Source organism: Terrapene carolina, unplaced genomic scaffold (genome assembly GCF_002925995.2).
Source record: "Terrapene carolina triunguis isolate 2854851 unplaced genomic scaffold, T_m_triunguis-2.0 Scaffold190, whole genome shotgun sequence".
NCBI classification, from domain to species: Eukaryota; Metazoa; Chordata; order Testudines; family Emydidae; genus Terrapene; species Terrapene triunguis.
Genome location: NW_020664541.1, coordinates 1,661,157 through 1,684,319, shown reverse-complemented (window position 1 = coordinate 1,684,319; position 23,163 = coordinate 1,661,157). Strand labels below are relative to the sequence as shown.

Sequence of the window (23,163 nt, the reverse complement as noted above, 5' to 3'; positions counted from 1 at the left end):
AAGTCAATAAACTATAGTCAGACCTCAAGTGCTTGCCATGCCTCATCCTTGCACAGAGCCCCCTTGGATATGCACAGCAAGGGCAGCCAACACCTTCCAGGAGCCCCTTGTGTCCTGACACCCTCCTCTCAGCTTCAGTCCCCACTTCCTCCTACATCCCACACAGCACTGCAGAGCCTTCTGCAACCACAAAGAGCAGCCAACTGTGCTGAAGAAGCTCCTTGTATATTTACCAAGACACCAGAGCAAGTGTCTAAGTCTCACTGTTGGAGTCATTGGTGTTACAGGACAGTGAGCTACTCCCCATCTCCTGTACAGCTGAGGAAAACTTGGCCAAGAGACTATCGGGAGAGAGAGAAGGTCCTAGATGGTCACAATAGGGAGAGAAGGGAGATTCCCCTTCTTACTTTGAATGCTGGAAAGACACACCTACCCTAAGATCTGTGCACATAGACTCCATCCGCTCACCCTGACAAACACCATACACCAACATGCACACACATTTATCACCCACACGTACATACAAATAGCTATGTGCATACACACGGATCACCCACATGCACATACAAATATACCCCCATGCACACATGCCAATCCCCCACATGTGCATACAAACATGGCCATATGAACACATTTACTCACTTGCATACCTATGTGTATCGATACATTCCTACTCTGGAGCACCTAAAAGTGTGCTAGGCACCTCCCAATACAGGCAACCAGTCCTGAGGGGCTTACAAAAATATCTCAGAGATGGTGCAAAGATTCAGGGAGGAGTAGGAGAGAAAGGACAGAGGCAACATCCTTAAGATTGCAGTGTTACTCAGTGACGGCTTGTGCACAGCACGAAAAGGTGAAGTGTGGCTTTGTATTTATTTTATGGTTTTATAAGATAAACAGAATGGGTGGGTGACTAATGGGCAGCCTCAGTCTGCAAGTGTCCTATAGACATCTCGGATGAAGCAAGTCCTCAAGAGGCATTGAAAATAGAAACTTATTGACCAGCTGGGGAAGTGTGTTCCATGTATAGGGGCAGCGTGGAAAACAGCCTGGAGGTGGTTGTGGGAGAAGCAGATAAACAGGGTGACAGCTGGCATCACTGGCAGAGTGGAGGGGGTGTATGGTGGGAAGGCAATGTGCTGAGTAGAGAGGGGCAGAGTTATTTATGCTGGGCCTTTGAAGGTGAGAACAGAATGCTGGAACTCAATGCAATAAAGAGGGAATTAGTAGAGGGATTCAAAGAGGTGGGTGCCATGGTCACCACACAGCCCACTGACACAGATGTGTTCACAATCACTCTCACACGCATCCCCTACCTCACACAAATATAAGGATACACACACACACACACACACACACACACACACACACACACACACACAAATTGACTAATATGCAAACATATACATGTATGCGCTCATTGACACACACACACGCACAGGCATGCACATGCACTGTAACTGTCACCTAGGCTAACTTTTCCCAGGCCCGATTTTAAAACTCGCTGAGCCTCATATTAGCCTCATCTCTTTTGAAACTGACAAAAAAAAAAAAAAAAAGCCAACACAAGGACTCATTTTGTATCACTGGAAGTGGGATAAAGTGCTGTCTCCAGGGGAGAGCGCACATTGCCATGGTAACCTGTTCTAACCCATCACAGTGGGTATTCCTGGGACAGGAAGATGACACCAGAGGTCTTGCAGTCGCAATGTTTGTGTCTGGTGCGATCCTTGACATCCTGAAATGATCTGGCAGCCGGCCCAGATTTGCAGGGTATTTCTCTGGTAAACCAGGTGCAGAGTCCAGCAATCACGGCAGCTGGGCAGAGCCCGGTCATATCAACTCCTTTCCTCTCCTATTGTATCCTGATGCCTTCCCTTCAGATAATCTGCAGCCCTTCCCTCTAGCTGCTGCTGGATTCCAGTGGAAACACCACACATTCCTTCTCAACCCCTTCACTGTCAGTCCGGCTGTCATACCAACGAACAGGAACACTACCAAGTACTCTCAGACAGCTTGGAGTGGCAAAAATCCTCCTACCGGTCCAGAGCCACCAGATCCAAAGAGATGGGATAACCGCAGACAGGAGTAAAACTATTTCCCATTTGTCTAGTGATGGCAGGGACAGAGGAGAACGTTCTGCATGAAGGGGAAGGGAGGCTGCTGCGCAAGTGAGAATGGGAGAGGCACGTTCTACACACCCATTCTATGCGCTGCGTGTGGGAGGGAGAGGGGAAATGCCATGAGTGGAGAATGGACTCTCCTCTCAACCCACCTGATTATGCTTCAGCTGTAGCCTGCTCCGAGGGGTAGAACTGGTGCGCTACAGACTCCTCCTGCCAGCATGCATGTTGCTGCTGCTCCATATTCCCAGCAAGCCAGGACTCAACTCCGCCTGCTGGATCCAGACTCCCCACCCCAGGAACTTACCACCATAGCATACTGGACTCCGCAATCATACTTGAAATGGGACTTGAGTCAGAGCTGTATATTTATAGATCTCTATTTTACTTGTAACAAATAATGATGAAACAATTGCACAAAGCAAATGGGGTGTGCGTGTGTGTATGTGTGTAGGGAGGGGGATAAAGGGTAGGGGAGAGGAGAAAAATCCCCACCTGCCCCCTTTTCCCCAACAAAGTTTCCTTTGTTGCTGATAACATTTTCTTTCTTCTGTTGTGGGTTTGAGTGTGGCCTCGAACCTCATTTCCTCTTGTTTCTCGGTGGTATGGCAAAGGGTCTGGCGAACAGCAGGCTGGGTTCACCTCGGCCCTGATGCAGGGACTTCCAGGTTTAGAAACCCACTCAGGAAAGGAGGAGGAAGGCGAGGGACGAAAACAGAAGGTTGTTGAGAAAAGTGAGGGTGGACACTGTTTAGTCCCCATGAAATGCAAATACTTGGGAGGACAACAGGCTACTGAAACCCAGGGGTGGTGATCTCCTCCCTGCTGAACAGTGCAACAGGGCAACCCAGGAAGGGCCCAACATACACCACAGCTCGGGAACAGGCTTTTCAATTGTGACCTGGCACATCTGCAAAACTTGCTCCTCTTGTGCAGCTGGGAATGGGCTTCTCCATTGCCACCAGGCACATCTGGGGAACAAGGTCCTCCAGTGTAGCTAGAAAATAGGCTCTCTCGATGGAGGAGAACACGCCTGGCCCACAGCTTGGCCCAGCCGTGCTAGTGTGCTCAGGAAAAGGCCGCCTCAGGGGTGTATCTGGGAAGTGGGCTCCTCCTCCGCAGCCAGTCACAGCTAGGAGATGGGCTTCTCTTTGGAAACCCCAGCAAACACGTCCCTCCTGTGCAGGCAGGCACTGCAGTGCAGAGCAGTCAGTTCCTCAGTGCACATGGGTACACTCTGTAAATGTGCTTCCCATGGGCAAGCAGGCACACGCAGGAACACCTCTCCTAGGTGTGGTGCAGGCAGGCCCAATGCCTGCGGGGAGCAGATGGCTTGGGCAATTTCTTTTCTTCTGTTAAGGTTTGAGGGAGAGCGACATAGTTTTCTAAAATGGTTGAACAGAGGTTTATTTGGCATGAGACGGACGCTTTTTAAAGGTATATTATATTTCTGGCTTGTTGTTACAGAAGAATAATAAAGAATGTATTTTCCTATGCACCTCACTGTTTAAATGAGATTTCTAGTACCACCTCCCCCACCCAGCCCCCCACACAGGCAGACACTGCCGGGACATAGCTAACGAGAGAGCAGGGGCACAGTCAGGGCAAGGGCAACAAGGATAAGATGTTGTGGCTATCAGCTCATTATCTAAACCCAGAAAGGGCCAAATTAAGTCCTCATGTAATTACACTGAAGCCGATGGAGTTACATCAGGGTTGAATTTGGCTCAAATAGATTCAGAATATATACAATAAAACATACTGTGACAAATAATAATCCTAGAGCTTCACATTTGTCACTATGAGGAACATGCTTTTTACTTTGAAATGAATGGAAATAGATCTCCATAATCCTCCTGCACACCAGCTACAGAAACCTCTGCTTCTCAAGCAAAAGGAGATTCTTTATTAGCTGTTAGTTGTATAGGGTCTAAAAGACACAGATGAGTAGTTTACATTCCATTCTGCAGAGGGCAGTGGTACACATACATACACAGTTAATTACATACTCTTCTAGTCCAAAAAAAACCCCCTCAAGTGTCTGGAATCTCACAGGAGTTCAAATCCCACTGCAAACGCTAGGGTAGCAAACCCATGGCAACCTATGGACTTGACAGTTGTCACTACAATGCTCGCTGTGGTCATTCTGATCATGGTGGTGAAAGTGGGGGACAGAACCCAAATGCTCCTGTTCTGAAAGAGCTAGCCAAAAGCAACCCTGCTGCCCCAAACGCACGAACCACTGGAGCTAAAGGAGAATTTCCAACAGCATTTAACAACATAGCATCTGTGCTACATCCTTTAGCAATTCTGATTCCTTCCAGTCCAGGGCAGGGGAACACACACACACTAGCCAGTTCATTACAATAACCTAAATCTGGAGCTGAGAAAGTAATTCACAGCCAATAATTTGACTGATCTAGGCTTTTCTTTTCAAAAATGATTGGTGAGCAACTTGCAATTTTCTCCAACCTGCTTATCCTTTTAAATGGTTTGCCAAATAATTTCTACAGATAATTCCTGATCTGAATATTGCTCACAGGCAACTCACTCTGAGTGTTCAGTGTGTGAGCAGTGTTGGTTAGTTTTGATCAGAAGTGTAGCTCACAGGATCCATTTCTATCCTTTGCTTAGATGAGTATAATGCTTAGAACTGGGTTTCTGATGACCAGACATTCATCAAGGAGAGGTTACTCACCTTGTGCAGTAACCGAAGGTCGTTGAGATGTGTGTCCCTATTGGTGCTCCACTTCTGGTGTACTCACACTCCTTGTGCCTTTAATCAGAGATTTTTGGTAGTAGTTCCTGTTTGCCCATATATGCACCCTATGCTTCCTCAGGCCCCCTTCTGAGGCTATATAGGGCTGCGCTGGTAAATTGCCCTCAGTTCCTTCTCTACTGTGAAGTCCCCAGGGGAAACTCCAAAGCAGAGGGGAGGAGGGTGGGTAGTGGAGCACTGAAAGGACACACATCTTGAAGCACTCCAGTTACTGCACAAGGTGAGTAACCTCTCCTTCTTCTTTGAGTAGCATCCCTGTGCATGCTCCACTTCAGGAGACTACTGAGCAGTACCCCCAGCTAGAGTGGGGGGCTTCAGAACCAAGTCCAAGACAACGACAACACAGCATTTCCAATACCAGCATCTCATTAAAAAGACGGACTACTGCACAATGCTTGGAGAAGGTATGTATAGAAGACTAAGTGGCCGCCTAAGAAATTTCTAGAATAGGGACATTCTTGAGTAATGTCACAGAAGTAGATAGAGATCCTGAGCCAACACCGTAGAAGGAGGCTGTATATCTGAAGATTTATAACACAATATGATACAGTCAGAGATCCACCCGGAAAGTCTCTGGGTGGAACTTGCCAAAGTTGCCTTTGGCTCTATCTGCAATAGCCACGATTGGCCTGGGTGATTTCCTAAATGACTTAGTTCTGTCTAAATAAAAGATTAACGCCATCCGAACATCCAAAGTGTGTAAAATGGCTTTCTGTCTGGACTGATGAGGCTTGGGGGAAAAAAAATGGAAAAAGGTTGATGTGAAACTCAGATGACACCTGGGGTAAAAATTTAGGGTGTGGAAGTAATGAAACTTCGTCCTTGAAAAATACTGTAAATGGAAGATCTGCCATAAGAGGCTACTTTTTCCCACCCTTGACCAGAGGTGATAGCCACCAAAAAGAGGTCTTCCAAGATAAATTAATGAGGGAAGATTGACCCACTGGATCAAAAGGGAGGGCTCATACGGCATTTAAGTACTAAATTCAAATCCCATATAGATGTGGGTTCCTTAGGGAAAAAGGTTTCCCAGTCCTCTCAGAAACTTGACAGCTATAGGATGGGTGAAAGATTGAGAATCCCACAACCACTAAATGAAAGGCTGTTATAATTGTCAAGTAGACCTTGATAGAGCCCATAGGTAACCTTGTATTTTTTAGCTTTAGGAGGTAATCAAGGATGATTGAGAGGGAAAAATGAAAAGGAGGAACACCTTTCTGGACAGCTCACAGGCTGAATCTTTTCCACCTGAGGAGTTAAGTGTGTCTCATGGACTCTTTCCTACTTCAACAATATCAGTTGTACCTCTTTAAAGCAAGTCAGTTCTAGTCCCGTGAACCATCAAGGAGCCAGGCTTTGAGGTGAAGTATCTTCAGGCTGAGATGAAGAGTATGGCCGGTGTCCTGGGAAAGAAGATGAGGAATGGATGGATCTGATCGCCTGATAGACCACTAGGTGAATCAGGTAAGGATACCATATCTGTCTGGGTCATGTTAGGACTATTAATATAATTCGGGCTTTGTCATATCTGATTTTGTTGATCACCTTCAAAATCAGTGGTATTGGGGGAAAAGAGTATAGAAGGTTTCTTGTCCCTGGAATGATGAAGGCGTCTCCCAAATAGAGCCCTCCCGCTTAAGGAAAAGTGTTTGCATTACCTCTTGGTCACTGTGGCAAAAAGGTCTATTTCTTGAATCTTCCAAGTCCGAAAAACTTGACTGAGAAGCTGAGGATTCAACTCCCATTCGTAGTCCTGGAAGAAATGCTTGCTGAGGTTGTCTGCTTGACTGTTCTGTATCCTGGGAGGTAAGCTGCTGAAATAAGGATGGATTGGCTATGCACCAGTTCCAGAACTTTACTGCTTTAACACAAAGAGAAGGGAACTTGGCACCTCCCTATCAGTTGGTATAGAACATGCAAGCTCTGTTGTCTGTGAGAATCTTTTTGGACTTGTCCTGATTACAGGCAGGAAGTGGATGCAGGCATTCCTGACTACCTTCAGTTTGAGGAGGTTGATGTGTAGTCATGTCTCTTGGACAGATCATTTGCCCTGGACAGTGAGGGTCCCCAAGTACAGCCCCCAGCCCACCAGAGATGTATCTGTCATTACAGTGATAGAGGAAGGAGGTTGAACAAACGGAATCCCTGCACAGACATTGTCTGTATTCCTCCATCAACTGAGAAAGTCTCGAACCTGATGAGGGACTGACACCAACGTGCTTATGATGTGTTTTTTCAGAGTATAAACAGTCCTGAGCCAGTCCTGCAAGCAACCAAGGTGGACCATGGCATATGGCATCACAGAAGTGCAGGCTGCCATGTGTCCAAGTAATTGAAGACAACTTATTGATGTCTGTAGACTGACGAATCTTTGAGATGAGAATCTGTTGGGGGGAAGATAAGCACTTGTTGATATGGCATCCAAGTAAGTTTCTATGAACTCTATTCTTTATACTGGGCTCAAAATGGATTTCTCAATGTTGAGCTGCAATCCCAGTGCATGGAATAGGTATATCGTTGTCTTTATGGTGTCAAAGACCTCATTGTAAGACTGGCCCTTGAGCCAGTCATCAAGGTATGGAAAAATGATTATTCCCCAACACTGGTGGTATGCTGTGAACTTTGGGGCAGACAAAAGGCCAAACAGGAGCACTCAATACTGAAAGTGATCCTGGCCTACTGAAAAGTGCAGGAATAGTTTGTGAGATGGGTGAATTGTGATATGAAAATAGGCATTCTGAAGGTCAAGGGGTGAAAACCAATCCCCTAATTCAAATGATGGAATTATAGTTGAGAGAGACACCACCCTGAATTTTTGAGACTTGACCAAGTTGTTCAGGAGTTTTAGATCTAAAATTGTTCTCCCCCCCTCCATTCTTTTTCAGGACCAGAAAGAAGTTGGAATAAAACCTCTTCCCTCTCTGCTGAATAGGAACTGGTTCTACAGCACCCATTGGTAGAAGTGAGCTGAATTGCTGTAACTGGTGCTTGTGAGAGGGATCCTGAAGAGAGACGGGGAAGGGTGATAAATGCATAGCATACCCGACCTTAAAACCTCCAGCACCCTTTGTCCCTTGTGATTCTCTCCCATGTGGAAAGAAAGTAGGAGAGAGAGAGTTTCTGAAGGGCGGAGGTGGGGAAAATGGTGTATATGCAGCTTGGTGTTGTGGGATATTTCTGGGTTCTCAACCAGCCTGTCAAAAATTACACTTAAATGATGATGATTGAGGAGCAGGCGCAGAGGGAGCAGGTGCTCACTTCCTCTGGAATCTTGACTTTTTCCTGGGTGGTCTCAGGGGTCCTGAGAATGAAGCAAGGCAGGATCTTTGAGCCGTTTGGTATTTATTAAACCTTTGTTTGTTTGTAGGTGTGTAAATCCCAAGAAATTGCAGCATGGCTCTGAAATCCTTATGGGTACACAGCAAATCATCAGTGGACTCTGCGAACAGTTTGAGGCTATCAAAGGGAAGGTCCTTAACCGTGTTTTGGACCTCCCTTGGGAATCCAGACAGCTGGAGCCAGGATGCCCTCTTCATGACACTGCTGTAAGATGGCAGTGTTGGCTGCATCCAACAAGGCCTGTAGTGATGTTCTAGCTAACAGCTGACCCTTGTTAATAATAGCCTGAAACTGGTCATGCTGATCAATAAAGGTAGTGAATTTGGCATAATTTGAGTGAATGTACTTAGCCATAAGAGCTTGATAGTTTGTGATCCTAAACTGAAGAGTCATGGATGAGTAGGTCCTTCTGCCAGACAGATAAAAACATTTTTGGTCCTTATATGGCGTGGCCTTTGCATGATGTTGTCTGCCACATTCATTCACTACCTCCACAACCAGGGAATTCAGTGTTAGATGGGGGAACAGAAATTCACTCTTTAGTTGGGACATAGTATTTCTTATCAGCCTGTTTACACGTTGGTAGAATCATCGCAAAGATCTCCCAGAGGGATTTTGCAGGATCCAACAGGGCCTCATTAATAGGCAGGACAACTTGGGTAGAAGGAGTCCATTAGAGGATGTCCAGGAGCTTATGTTGTGACTTCCTGACCTCTCCTAAGGGAACTGGATGGAATCCGAAATACATTTAATTAACTCTTGAAAGTTTCTGAAGTCATCAGCCACAGTTGATCGAGGAGACATAACTGCTTCATCTGGGGAAGATGACGAAATATTGTTTGGGGACTAACCTCTTTATCTGTGCCCTGCCCTCCTGCTCCTCAAAGGATTCTTATGCCTCAGGTAATGGAGGAGGAGCAGATGGAGTAGAGGAGCGTCTCTCCCTGTATTCCCCATAAGAGAGCCCAGGGGCATGGGAAAATTGCTGACCATATGCAGCCCAAGGATCCTAGTATAGCCATTGGGGAGGTCCAGAAGGAATTGCGGGGTGGCATCTAAGGGTGCTCAAACTAGGTTGGAGAAACACAGGCCTGCCTTTGGTGCAACTCCCCCCTCTTGTCAAAAGCATTAGGATGGAAATCCCTTATCTGAAGTGCTGGGGAACCCTGGATTGAAATCTTTGAATTGGAGGAAAATACCTCCTCTTCAAGAGGGGAAACCCCAGCACTCTCTGAAGGTCTTGGAGAATCAAGTGATAGCAGGGAAAGGTCCCACCTCAGATAGACCCAGGTGAACGTGCCAAAGTTGACAGGGCACTGTGTTCAGTCAGTGACTGATGTCTGGGGGTGTGTGTCTCCTGCTTTGGATCTGAGGCCAATTGGAGAGAACGCGCCATCATTGAGAGTCTCACTTTTAGCTCTCGATTCTTCTTGCTTTGCCCTTAAAAGCGGTGCAGATGGAGCACTTTTGTGGGGTATGAGGCTCTCCCAAGCAGCAATAAAATGGGAATGCCTGATGCTGACCAGGATGGCGTCCCGGCAAGAGATGTATTGCTCGAAGCCTGGACAACCTGGCATACCCCAGGGCAACAATATGTAGCAGGGGAAGTTTCCTCAAAGGGGAAAGGGAACAGAAGAAAGTCTCCCTAAATTCTTAAATTAAAAGCAGGCACGGATTTAGAGTTAGTGGGGTCCTGTGCGCAAATGACGATTTCCCTTAGTTGCTGTTATGCTATTGCCAAGACAGCAAAAAAATGGTGAAGCAAAATTCTTTGCTAGACTACTTCAAAAAACCACGTTTAGAGCACAGTTTGCAGAATGCAGAAAGCCTGGACCGATTCACGACTTGCAATGCTGATTAAATTCGGTCCTGCATTTTGAGGTCCCCCTGTCATGGAGACCCTGTGCCACCGCATGGTTTGTTTCACGGTAAATCCACCATTGATGAAAAGTAAACAAAATAACTAAAGAAAAAACAAGAAACTAAAGAAGGATAACTAGGCTAAGAGACTTTGAAAGTCAACCACTGACTCAGGCTGCGGTGGTTGAGAAGGAACTGAGGGTGGTTCACCCGCCCAGCCCTCGATAGCCTCAGAGGGCGGCACCGGGAAGCGCACGAGCTGCACAGGCACTACTACCAAAAATCTCCAATTAAAGGCACAAGGGGTGTGAGCATACTTGAAGTGGAGCACCCACAGGGATACTACTCGAAGAACTAACCATTACATAATATTCAGTGTGAACACCAAATCATGGCCTAGCTTGGGAGGCTGTGTAGGGGAGTAGAGGAGCATAAGATGCCTCCTTTCTCTCCTCTGTGGGTTTCGTGGACCATTGGTAGTTGTGTCGGACAGAGAAAGAACAATTGGCACAGGCCTGGTAGACTTCTCCTGTACGCATGGGCAGGAAGCGATAGGGAGTGGACAGAGTCTTGGCTCCACCCCTGAATGTAGCTGGGCTAGTGCCAGGTATCAGGCTGGTGCAGAATACTTCACCAGCGAGCAAGGGGAAAAACCGGAAGGCAGCGTGTGACGGGGAGAGTCAAAATCAGCCTTCTGGGCTGCTCCTGGGGCAGTGCAGCAACACACTGCCCCATGCTTAGGCAAACCACAGTTTAGCCCACAACATTTGCTTTTTCCACGTACATACCTGGGAATCACCTTGTTTGCTACAACATTTGCAGAAAGTGAACACATAAAGGATACAAACGGCAACAAATTCAGGTTTTTATCTGAGTAAATATTCATGGAAGAAGCACTGAGATCTTTACTCAGCTCTGCATAAAGCTCTGGGGAGATATCCAGAGTAACAATAATGCCCACATATCTACACCAGCAACACCATCACAGGACCTAACCAGATCAGCTACAACATCGCCAGTTCATTCACCTGCACGTCCACCAATGTTATATATGCCATCATGTGCCAGCAATGCCCCTCTGCTATGTACATTGGCCAAACTGGACAGTCACTACGTAAAAGGATAAATGGACACAAGTCAGATATCAGGAATGGCAGTATACAAAAACCTGTAGGAGAACACTTCAACCTCCCTGGCCACACAATAGCAGATGTAAAAGTAGCCATCTTACAGCAAAAAAACCTTCAGGAGCAGACTCCAAAGAGAAACTGCTGAGCTTCAGTTCATTTGCAAATTTGACACCATCAGATCAGGATTAAACAAAGACTGCGAATGGCTAGCCAACTACAAAAGCAGTTTCTCCTCCCTTGGTGTTCACACCTCAACTGCTAGCAGAGGAACTCACCCTCCCTGATTGAACTAACCTCGTTATCTCCAGACTGATTCTTGTCTGCATATTTATACCTGCCTCTGGAAATTTCCATTACATGCGTCTGATGAAGTGGGTATTCACCCACGAAAGCTTATGCTCCAATACATCGGTTAGTCTTAAAGGTGCCACAGGACTCTCTGTTGCTTTTTACAGATCCAGATTAACACGGCTACCCCTCTGATACTTGACAATAATGCTTTACATTTCTATAGCACTTGCCTTCTGATGCTCTCTGGGGGCTTTGTGAACATTAATGAATCTAGCCTCATATGCCAGGTAAGTATTCATGATTACTTCTTAAAGATGGGCAAACTGAGGCACAGAAAGGCTAGTACAAAGTCACACGGAGTCATGGACACGGCTGGGAACAGAACACTGAGGCCAGGTTCTGATCTCACTGACACCTTGTTTTACACTAGTATAAAACTATTGACTTCAGCAGTGTTACTCTTGATTTACACCAGTGTTAATGAGAGGAAAATCAGGCCCTAGGTTTCCTGACTCTCTCTCTGTACTTGAGCCACAAGCTTATTCTCTGTCTTCAAACAGTCTCTGCATTCTCTCTCACTCCTGGTCTCAACAACATATTTTCAGTCCTCTCCCTCCCTGCCTGGTCTCTGCTGGTTTAAATCTCTCCTTGGTCTCAGTGCCTTTGATTTTTCACTTCACTCTATCCTTCTCACTCTCTCATTTTTCTTTTCTTAGTAACGGATCACCCCCTTTCTGTGACTCTCTCTCTGACTAGCTGCTCTTTAGATTCTCTCTTCTCTGATCTCCTCAACTGTCACTTCTCAACTGCAGCACAGTATTCCAGCCCCCACATCCCATCTGCCTTTTAAAGGGTTTATCATAAGCAGGGGGCTTCTTTTTTCACAGTTCTTTTACTTTACAAAATCCAGGTCAGTCGAGAGAGAGAGGGTTCGGATGCAGTGGTGGCTAACCTGGGGCCCTTGAGACTCTAAATTGTGGCCCTCAGCTGTGTCAAGAAAGAAAGTGTATTTGGTTATGAATGGAAATGTTTGAATCAGCACTACAGGGAGTGGTGCAGGGCCCTGCCTCCTACTGCTTCCCCCGCAGCCCCAGGCACAGCTCTGATGTCAGCAGGGGGTGCTTTGAGCAGCTTGCGGTCCCTTCCCTGCTGCAGCTGCTCAGCAGCTCCCCTGCTGGCTGCCTGCTGCATTGCAGTAGCAGTGGCTGCTCTGTTGCTGGCTTCCTTGCCAAGCTGTGAGAGGCCAGGGAAAGGAGCACAGGCACTTGACTGAATCTGCCTGAAGCTAGGGAGCAAAGTATAGCCCACCTCTTCCACACATAGCCACCTGGAGTAGTTCAGGCTAGGCAAAAAGAAGTTGTTACGAACCAGCAACTAGTTAGAGCTCCCTAATTCTCTGCCCCAGGCCTGGTACAGGTTAGAGCTAACTATGGCCCCCCACAAGCAACGATCCACCAGCAGGGAATAGCTGGAGTGCAGTGCACTCCAGTCACTCTACCTCTCTGCCCCCAACAGGCCCCGTGCGCCAGAGACTGTGAGAAGGGAGGTGCAGGAACTGGCTATGCCAGCTGGGGACCTGTGGGTAATTTCTTCTCCCTTTGCACTGCCCAAGTGATGCAAAGGGAGAGGAGAGGAGAGGGGAAGACAATTTGCTCAAGAATATTGATTGTGGCCCCTCGTCCCTTTAAAAATGATATATCTGGCTCTCAAGATTAAAAGTTTGTATACCACGAATTTAGGGTAATGTTCAGAGCCACAGGGGTCTCTCTCTCTAAAAAAATAATATATGGAGATATCCTATCCCCTAGAACTGGAAGGGACCCTGAAAGGTCATCGAGTCCAGCCCCCTGCCTTCACTAGCAGGACCAAGTACTGATTTTGCCCCAGATCCCTAAGTGATCCCCTCAAGGATTGAACTCACAACCCTGGGTTTAGCAGGGCAATGCTCAAACCACTACACTCACTTCTTCCTGTGTGTGAGAATGGAATTTTCACCTTCAGAAGCTATTCCCTGGAGAGCTCAGGGAGTTGGAAGCTGCAAGAGCCCTGCAGTCTGATTCCATCAACTCCTGGTGTGACCTTAGGTTCCACCTTTCTACTCAGTATGGATGGAGGGTCAGAGTGACAAATCTATCTGAAATGCAGCTCCTTTAACTACGCTGAACAATCTCAGATAAACTACAACCCAAATTCATGTGCAAAAATATGCACCTTTCATCAGCAGCCTTGTCTCAAAACACACAGACAGCTTCTGAGACTTATAGTTACCATTTGGGACCAGCATTTTCTCAGTAAGTAAGTGACCGCTCTCCTCTACAGATGTATGATACATGTGATCTAACACAGCTTATGCCGTAGATCAGGTTCCCTTTGCATTAGAGTGTGGTGCTGGCCTGGACAACTTCATACCTTCAATGTCCTATGAAAGTCTGAGCATAGGTTGTGGGAGGGCTGGGGGGTTGGGAGTGGAGTGAGGTCACACAGTGAGATAATGTATTAGCTTTTCAGCTATGCTAAGAACTGGTTCAAATTCTGCTTGGGCATGAGTGTAATGCCACCTGCCTGGCAATGTGCAAGTTTTCACGTAGACCCTAAATGTGAGGGAATGCCTGTCTCTGTCTACCAGTGACCAGAGGCAGCTAATCACTAGAAATTCGTCACCAGCATTCCTTCTGAACACTCACAGACCAGCCACCATACATGAACATGCACAGACCACATACTGAGCACCCTCTAACCCCATGGATACATGAACAGACACAAATATATACATGTGCATACACACACATGCACATATGTATGGTTATATAGACACCAGTGCATTTATGCAAGTGTGCACACACACACACATATATGCACTGGGGGGGGGGGTCTGTCTGCACTCTGCAGTGCATACATGCATGTGGACATCTCCCCCCCGCCACACCCACACCCCTCAGTGCACACATGCACGCACTCACCAGGCACACACAATGCATTGTTACATCCCCCTCAGGTACACAAACAGACAACAGTCATGCACCATACACCTCCACCCCCATGTCCATAAACACACAATATGCTCACACATGCTCAGGTAGTGTCATGCATACACATACTTTCCTAGCTCCTGCAGTTACGCAGGAGTTAATGCAAGGAGGGAATGGAAAGGAAATTAAAAGCGAAAAGTTGAAAGCCCAGCACATGATTCTTCTCCCAGCACATCTGTGAATCCTGGAGCGCGAGAGTAATTGTCTGCAATGAGTCAGACCAAAGGCACAAGGAAATGGTTGCCATAGCAACCCCTCCCTGCTCTAATTCAGCTCGGAATTAAAATGATATCAAATAATTTGCAAGCAAAGGGAATGTGGCAAAGTCACCGGGTGCCAATCTCAAGAGTCCAGCTGTACGTGAGCCTCTCCTGAGCCAATGTCAAGGGCTCCTTTCCCTTCAAGCACGGCTGCAACAGCAATCAGAAGAGCCAGAAAGGGGAGTTTGATGGATAACCCTTGGCCAGGCAAGCTCTGCTGTGCAGAGGCAAGAACCGGCTCCTGGGCTGGAGTCCCACACTAGAACGGGCTTCAAACCAATGGATGGGGGGTGGGAGGGGCAGATTTCCCAGGGAAATGCCCCTCCCAGTTTCTAAATGAAAAACCCATCTCAGTCTAACAGCCAGCCTGTCCCTTAGAAAAAAATTACCCTGAAGGAGGATCATCCCAGCCAGCCAGAATGCAGGAATGCTGCACAGATATTGAGCCTCAGTGTCAGGGTTATTCCTCTGTTATGCACAGCCTTGCACTCTGCTTTACATAAATGCCTGCTTTCCCCCAGAATAAGTGGTGCAATGTACAAATCTCTGCTCAAACTGGCTGAGGGGGTCTGACTGCTATCATTAAATATTTACCACTGCAGTAGCGACCAGTGGCCCTGGTCAGGATCAACACCTCATTGCGCTAGGTGCTAGAATACTGCTGTACAAACACATAGGGAGACAGTCACTGCCCTGGAGAGCTTACAATCTAAAAAGAGAACAAATGGCTAATGGGAGGAGGAAAAGAAAACAACAGACATACAAGCACAGCTGTCAGCATGATAACAGGAGCATATCATCTTAGGTTTTTTGGGGGGGAGGGGTTGATCTTTGTTGCTAACATAAATGACCCATACTTTATTATTAGATCCTGGGCCTAGCTGCCGCGTTCTCTATTTTTATTGCTTACTTTATTCAGCCGAGCCTAATGTGCCTTGTTTGGTATTTGAACTCTTCTTAGGAGTGGTTTTACCATAGCACGTAGCTATCCTAGTAATAGCCCCCAAAAGGCTGTTCTGCCAGCTGGGGATTGCTGGAGTGCAGCAGTGGTCTAGCCCCACACCTTCCCCCACTATGTGCCCTTCCCAGGCCCAACTGCTCACTTCCAGCGGGCACTGCCCTTCTAGAGGCTATGGAACCACTGCCCAGTACAATGAAGTGCTGTTTTCCCCACTCCAAAGTTGACTGTGGAAGAAGGAGAGATTTGAGGAGCTGCTCAGGGATTGGGGCTGGGCAGGAGGGAGTGACATAAAGATGGAGGCAGCAGATATAGCAACAGCAGGTGATGGACAGGGAGTGAGTTGCCCTTTCCTTCTCCACCCAAGGTACCCAGGGATTCTACTGCTTTCTCTGCCAATGGAGCGCAATCCACCTGGCACACCAGGCTGCCTTACATCCAGGTAACACCCCACCAGTGCAGAGAAGTCCCTGCCCTAGAGCAATGATGTCACACACTGCAGCTGACAATGATGGGGGGGAGGGAGAGGACACTCCTTTAGAATACCGCAGTATTTATTTGTAAGAACTGGTCTACACGTGATTTTTGTATCCCTATAACTATGTCAGTTTCTGAACCAATATAATTGAAGTGGTGCAACCTCTAGTGTGGGTGCAGTTATTTCAGTAGAAAGGTGCTTCTGTTGATAGCGCTTGTTCCTATAAGTTTAAGCCTCTTTATACCAGTATAACTGCATCCACACTAGACAGATGTATTGCTTTAACAATACCGGCTTCTAAACCAGCATCACTATAGTGACCAGCCCTGAGTGATGCCACAGCAACAGAATGGCTGATAAAGTCACCTGCACACCATCTCTCTGCCAGCGGGTAATACACATCATACAGGCCGAAGTGAGGGTGGAGAGAGACTTTAAATTGGTGAGCAACAGCTTTTCAAATGAAAGGCTTCCCACGGCTGTCTTTATGACTTAAGCTAGATTTCAACTGGCGACCTAGAGGTGAAAGATTTTATATCCTGCTATCCATCTCCCAGACCAGTCAGCTTCAAACACCTTTTGAAACTCCTACTAAGCGCTTTTGAAAAGCTGGCCCCAAGGATGGGTGCTGTGCCCTTCATCCCGCTGAGCCTCAGGTCTCCTTCTGTAAAATGGGGAGAATAATCCTTCCTTTTCCCACCCTGTGTCTGCCTTCTCTCTTAAGATTGTGAGTGCTTGGGGTCAGGGACTGTCTCTTACGACATCTATGTGCAGTACCAGTTTTGGCTGGGGTCCATAGGCACAAGTGTAATGCAAACATTAAATGATAGCTTTGAATATAAACAGAGAGGCAGATTACAGGACGAAGTCAAACAAAATATACCCTTAGCTCCTGAATCCCTATTTTGATGCCCTGTCAGTTCTGTTGGGCTGTCTAGGACTTTCCTTCATGTCCCAAGGCTTGGCAGGTCCCAGCTTGGCTCCCATCCCTGACCCATGGCAACAACAGCAAGGAGCTCTTGAAAAGGAGCCCATATTTGTTCATGCTGTGACGAGATCAGATGCCAGCCAAACAACGCACTCGAGGAGAAGGTCATGCAGCAAAAGAGACGTCACAGGCAGCCCAGAGAGACAGCTAAACTCCCGCTCAGCCTCCAGCAATTGCACTGGGACTCTAAATCACTAAAGGAATATGTCAGCAGCTGCAATGTGACTGCAGTGGCTTCCCCCTGAGAAGGCTAAAGCCCCAGGTTACTGACTCACATGGGAGAACAGTTGACACAATGTTATTTAAAGCAGGGTTAGGAAGGGTTCAATTACAATTATTTCTAGTGAAGTTAGTGCTAGAGAAAGGTACTGGATTGACACCCCCAGAGACTACCTCCCTTCTTATTAATTATAATTAATATCCTAGCCCTTAGTTAATATTTGCACAATGCTTTGAAATTGCAAAGCGCAATATATCTGGTAGGTATTTTTAATTCACAAAAACAAGTACAGCATAGGCAGTAGCAGTACAAGCTTCTCCTACACTGCTCCCCATCTACGACTGATTCTGGGTCCTGGCTGGCCCCTAGTTTCAAAGGGCCTAAACTGGCCAGAACTGGCCATCTGGGAATACCTTTTGGAGTTGGGTGAGACCCCCCCGGGGGCCTAGAGCTAGAAAACAGTTCTATGCTGCTCCCCCTCACAGCACCTGGTGTGGGGTATGGCCAGGAGCACGAAAGAGGGGTCTTGGCCAGAGCACACTGCACTTTATCTATTCTGAGCCATAGAAGGCCACAGCAGTACAGCATAATTTAGAGCAGCCCCAGGGTTGCTCTAGTTTACATATCCGGAATCCAAGAGCTGCAAAGGTGGTGCTGAGTCTTCTTTTCCCCCATCCCTCTCAGTTCCTGCACTGATGCCAGCTTAACTAATGAGTCTTCACCCTGACCTGGAGGCAGCACTTCTAGGTTTCAGCGGGTAGTTCAGTCTCCAGCCCATTCTGTCCTGGGCCTTATTATTGACCTGAGCTGACAATGTAGAGGAGTAAGACTTTCACATATGATGACCAACCCCTGCCCTGGCTCTCCAGTCCCCCAGTTTCCTGTTCCTAATTATTTTATAATTCTGTGACAGAATCCAGGTTTATGTCACCTTGTTTGTTTGATTTTGAGGGTTTGCCTTTCACAGCATCGAGGGGAGTGAAACTCAGCTTCCAGAACAAAGGGGACACAGCTCTTTAGGTATTTGGAGCTCCCAACAAGAAGAGGTGCTGTGGGGGCTTGCTCCTTGCAGGCCCTGTTATAAATCCCAGACTTGAGTTTATCACTGCATGTGTTATGGATATTTTGGAATGCACTGGAATCTCCCCAAGCATCAGCAAGTCAAGCATGTGACAGTTACAGCCACTGGCAGGATGACAAGTCATTTCATAGAGGACACTTTTTAAAATGGCATTTAAAAACCCCTCCAAACCCCTGTTTATATGATTCTGACATAACTTGTCCAATAACTACAAACCCATTCCATTATAGGGTATACTGGGAACAGTGCAAATTCTGAATAAGAAGAATGAAAGACATTATATACGTGTAAGATCGTAAAGTGGTTGTAAATGTAGGCTCCTGGCCAACAATTGGCTCCATACAGGCAGACCCATATACCCACACTGAAGTCAATGGGGCTATGCACGGGTGCTGGGTCAGCCCATGTGGATCATCTGGGGCCTGTATAGAGAAATTACTTTGCACATCACTGTTGTGCTGCCACCTCTCGGGTGAAATATGGCAACTCTTCAACAATGAGCTACAAAACAGGGAGAGAAGAATACCTGAGTCAATGGAAAGTGCCGAGAGGATTTAAGTACATAGAAAGGCATTACCTACCTAGAACTGGCTATGTCTTCCAAACAGGTTTACCCATGACAAGAATCATGGTATCTTTAAGGAACACACGTGATCAGGATTTCATGTTTATGTCTCAGGTGAAAACACCATGATCCAGATGCTCAAAGGTATTTAAGCTCCTTACTTCCATTGAGCTGAGGACCTGGGCCAATGTTCCTAAATACACCTCAATGCTGCACTCAGAGTGAATACCTCTGGACATCAGTGGGTACTTCAGTCTCTATGCCAGTGGTCCCCAACCTTTTTCGTCTGGCGGGCACCAGACGACGAGCCACCGCGGACCGTGGCCGAGCATCCGCTGAAATGCCGCCGAGAAGCAGCAACGTCAATAGGCGTCGCTGCCGAAATGCCGCTGACAAGCAGCGTCATCCAGAGGCGTTGCCACCGAAATGCTGCCGAAAATCAGCGGCATTTCGGCAGCAACGCCTCTGGATGACGCTGCTTGTCGGCGGCATTTCGGCGGAGGCTCGTCCGCTGGCCAGTACGTGGGCGCACATAGATGCCCCGGCGGGCATCATGGCGCTTGCGGGCACTGCGTTGGGGACCACTGCTCTACGCCATTTTATTCTCAGTTGGGAATGCTAGCCATAGTGTCAGTTGATGGCAGTTTTTATGGTAATGTCTGTGATGCGAACCATCAACTTATTTCACAGCAGTCTCTGAACAGCCTTGGGTTGGTAATAATTTTAAGATTACTTATGACCTAGTTTGGATTTGAAATGGTGGTTTAGAAGTGAAAGAATCCATATTATATTATCACTCCCCTGGGAAGTCAGTTGCTCCTCAACGGCCAATAACACTTTGAAAGGTTTTATTTCCCCTTCAATTTCAGTGGGACACGGTAATACCAGGCTATAAAATATTTAGGAATGACAGCATATGTTTCTCTGGTAGGAGAGTAGCATTATATGTAAAAGAAAGCATACAGAGTCAAATACGGTAAAAATTTTAAATGAAAAACTGTATCATATAATCTCTAGGAATAGAAATTCCATGTTTGAATAAAAAGGGTATAGCAGTAGGGATATACTACCAACCACCTAACCAAGATGGTGACAGTGACTGCAATGCTAATGGAAGTTAGAGAGGCTGCAAAAGCAGAAAGCGTACATAGGTGGCAAGTTATATGGGCCCGTGCTCCACCAATATTTAGGAACGTGGGCCTGGCTCCACCAATGTTTGGGATTACCGCGCTTTGGGGCCCCCCATGCTTTAGGGTGACGCGGGGTCCAGGGTGGCCTGGGAGGTTAGCAGGGGGCCTGGTGCCAGCAGCAGCGAGTGACCTGGCCCCAGTCCACCCTGCTCCACGCCACCACGCTGGCTCCCGGCGTCGCTCAGGGGATGGGGCGGAAGCCGGAAAGAGGCGGGGTGGGGGCGGGGGCTTGAGAGAAGGAATGGAATGGGGGCAGGGAGGGGGTGAAGCAGGGGTGGGAAGAGGCAGGGAGGGGGTTTGGGGGAAGGGGTGGAATGGGGGCAGGGCCTGGGGCAGAGAGGGGGGTTGTCCCAGGCCCCGCATCTCCCTAGGGATGGCCCTGCATGCATAATATCTTGTTGTTATGTCCACGATAGTTAAGCTTGTGTTCCCATTCTGGTTATAATCCCCCAGACATCTGCCATCCGCAAGAACTGAAAGATAGGACTTGATAAAATGCTGTCTTCTTGCTCCACTGCTACCAATGTCAGTTTGAGATATTACTATTCAAGGCTAGGCACATACGCCCCTGCAACAGTACTCTTCAGTGTGATGAAAAGAAGTGTCTTTCCACCTAGCAATAAGGCCATTCTTATCCCGATTTCTAAGAAATGAACTATTGTAACAGGACAATTTGAAAATCCTTTCAAGATCCATGTGCATAATATATAAATCAATAACCTGGATATTCAGCAGTTTCTTAACAGACTTGCCTCCTGTTCTTTTATTCCTCTGGTGTTGAGTCATCTGCACTTGCAAACATGACTGTCTCCTGAATTGAAGTTCTAACTCCAAGATGGCTGGCTAAAACACCCAAACATCCACTTTCCTGAGTTCCTGAAACAAAACTCCAACTTCCAGAGCAAATCTCAAACTCAGCTACCTCCACTAACAGATTTCCAAAGGGTTGTTTTGGTTATACTCAATGCTCCTTTCCAGAATATTTTGCTCCCTCTGGAAATACCCAATGGTCCCCACATCACGTTATTGTTGTCAAGCCTTCCTGACTAAGCCATAAACATTCATTGGGCTGAAATGTGGAATTTTTTTTTAAAATTAGGTTCCATAAAAATGTTCGTAAAATAATGAGTGTATGCATTAGCCCAGTGGTTCCCAAACTTGTTCCGCCGCTTGTGCAGGGAAAGCCCCTGGTGGGCCGGGCCAGTTTGTGTACCTGCCGCATCCGCAGGTTCGGCCGATCGCGGCTCCCAGTGGCCGCGGTTCGCTGCTCTGGGCCAATGGGAGCTGCTAGAAGCAGTGGCTCGGCCCGCTCCGCTTTCATATGAGTATAATCTAATTATTTAATATGCAAGCAGCTGTACATGCATTTTATCAAGTCCTATCTTCCAGTTCTTGTGGATGGCAGATGTCCCGCCCCTGCTTCTGGGAGCAGCTAGTCATGGAACCTACAAAGGGAGAAGCAATTTTTAATTTAGTCCTAAGTGGAGCACAGAATCTGGTCTAAGAGGTAACGATAGCTGAACCAGAGAGGTATTTCCAGACAATGGGAATGCAATTTATGTAGAAGGTAAACAGGACCATTGAACCAACAAGGGGAGGAGAGAACCATCCAACATTACAGCAAGGAGAGGAGATTGCAGGAAACAGATCAATCTGCATTTTAGCAAACACCAGTGAAAGGAGAAACCATCATGTAAGTTCCTTCACAAGGAGACTCCATGTTGCCTTCCTCAGAGCTTGAATGAACTTTACTTTGGTGGGCAACTTTCAGAAGAATCCATTTAAAAGGTGCACTGGACTATAAAGAGAGGGGCAAAGAACCCCAATTTATCTTTCAGATAAGGCAAATGAACCGTATACTTTGGATTTTCTGGGAGATCCTGACCAGAGGGGTGGTCAGCCAACTTGCTGGAAGGTAAATTGATAAGGAAACTACCTTGAACAAAGGCCGTAGCTTGTTGTGTTAAGTCTTAGCCTCTAGAAAGCATTCTTATTTGCTTGTAACCATTTCTAACTCTATCCTTCATACTTGAACTCACTTAATATCCTCTCCTTTTGTTAATAGACTTGTTTTACTTTGAATCTAAACTAACCCAGTCTGCGTTTGATTTAAAGTGAATGTTAACGCCAGTTGATGTGGCAAGCTGCTGAGTACTGTACCTTTAAAGGAACAAACACACCTTACTATCTCTCTGAATGGTCCAGGAGAGGGTTGATCATTGCAGAACACATGATTTTGGGAAAATTTAGGACTGGTGGCTGTTGGGACCATCTTGCCAAGTGTAACTAAAGCTGGTGGAGGCCAGAGTGTGGCAGCAATATAACAAGCAGGCTGCTGGAAACAGAGTGCTGCACCAGAGCTGCCCTCCCCCCACACACACACACCCATACACCAGGCTTGTCTGCTGACTGGAGCATCCAGTCAAGCAGCTACAGCAGAAGATCATTTTGAGGCACTCAGGGTTACAGGGCAGGCAGTGACACACAACCCCTCACTGGTCTGGATTGCACCGCAGAACGTGACCGGGTGTTCTATAAATGTGAGATCATTATCTTCCAATAGCACACATGGAATTCAGTGAAACTCCTTCAGAGAGGGCACAAGGCTTAGATTTACAGGGAATGGTGGGAATTTACAGGAGAGAATTTCAAAGTCAGCAGAATTACTGGAGGTAGAGGCACATCTCATTCTTTTGAAACTCAGCATAAGCATCACAAATACTCCATCGGCCCAAACACAGTACAATGATCTCAAAGCTCCAAAACTACCCACTGTGCAAGCTTTCTGCTCTACAATCAATGACTGCACCAATCCATAGACTCATAGATATCAGCAACAGAATTCACCCTGTTAATTCACCCAGTCCCTCTC

General features: G+C 47.0%; 1 protein-coding gene across 1 annotated transcript in view; it reads right to left on the bottom strand.

Annotated features, from left to right (window-relative positions):
* The window catches only part of CACNA2D4 (calcium voltage-gated channel auxiliary subunit alpha2delta 4), a 163,325-nt gene that overhangs the window by 56,485 nt on the left and 83,677 nt on the right, over positions 1–23,163 (bottom strand). The window lies entirely within an intron of this gene.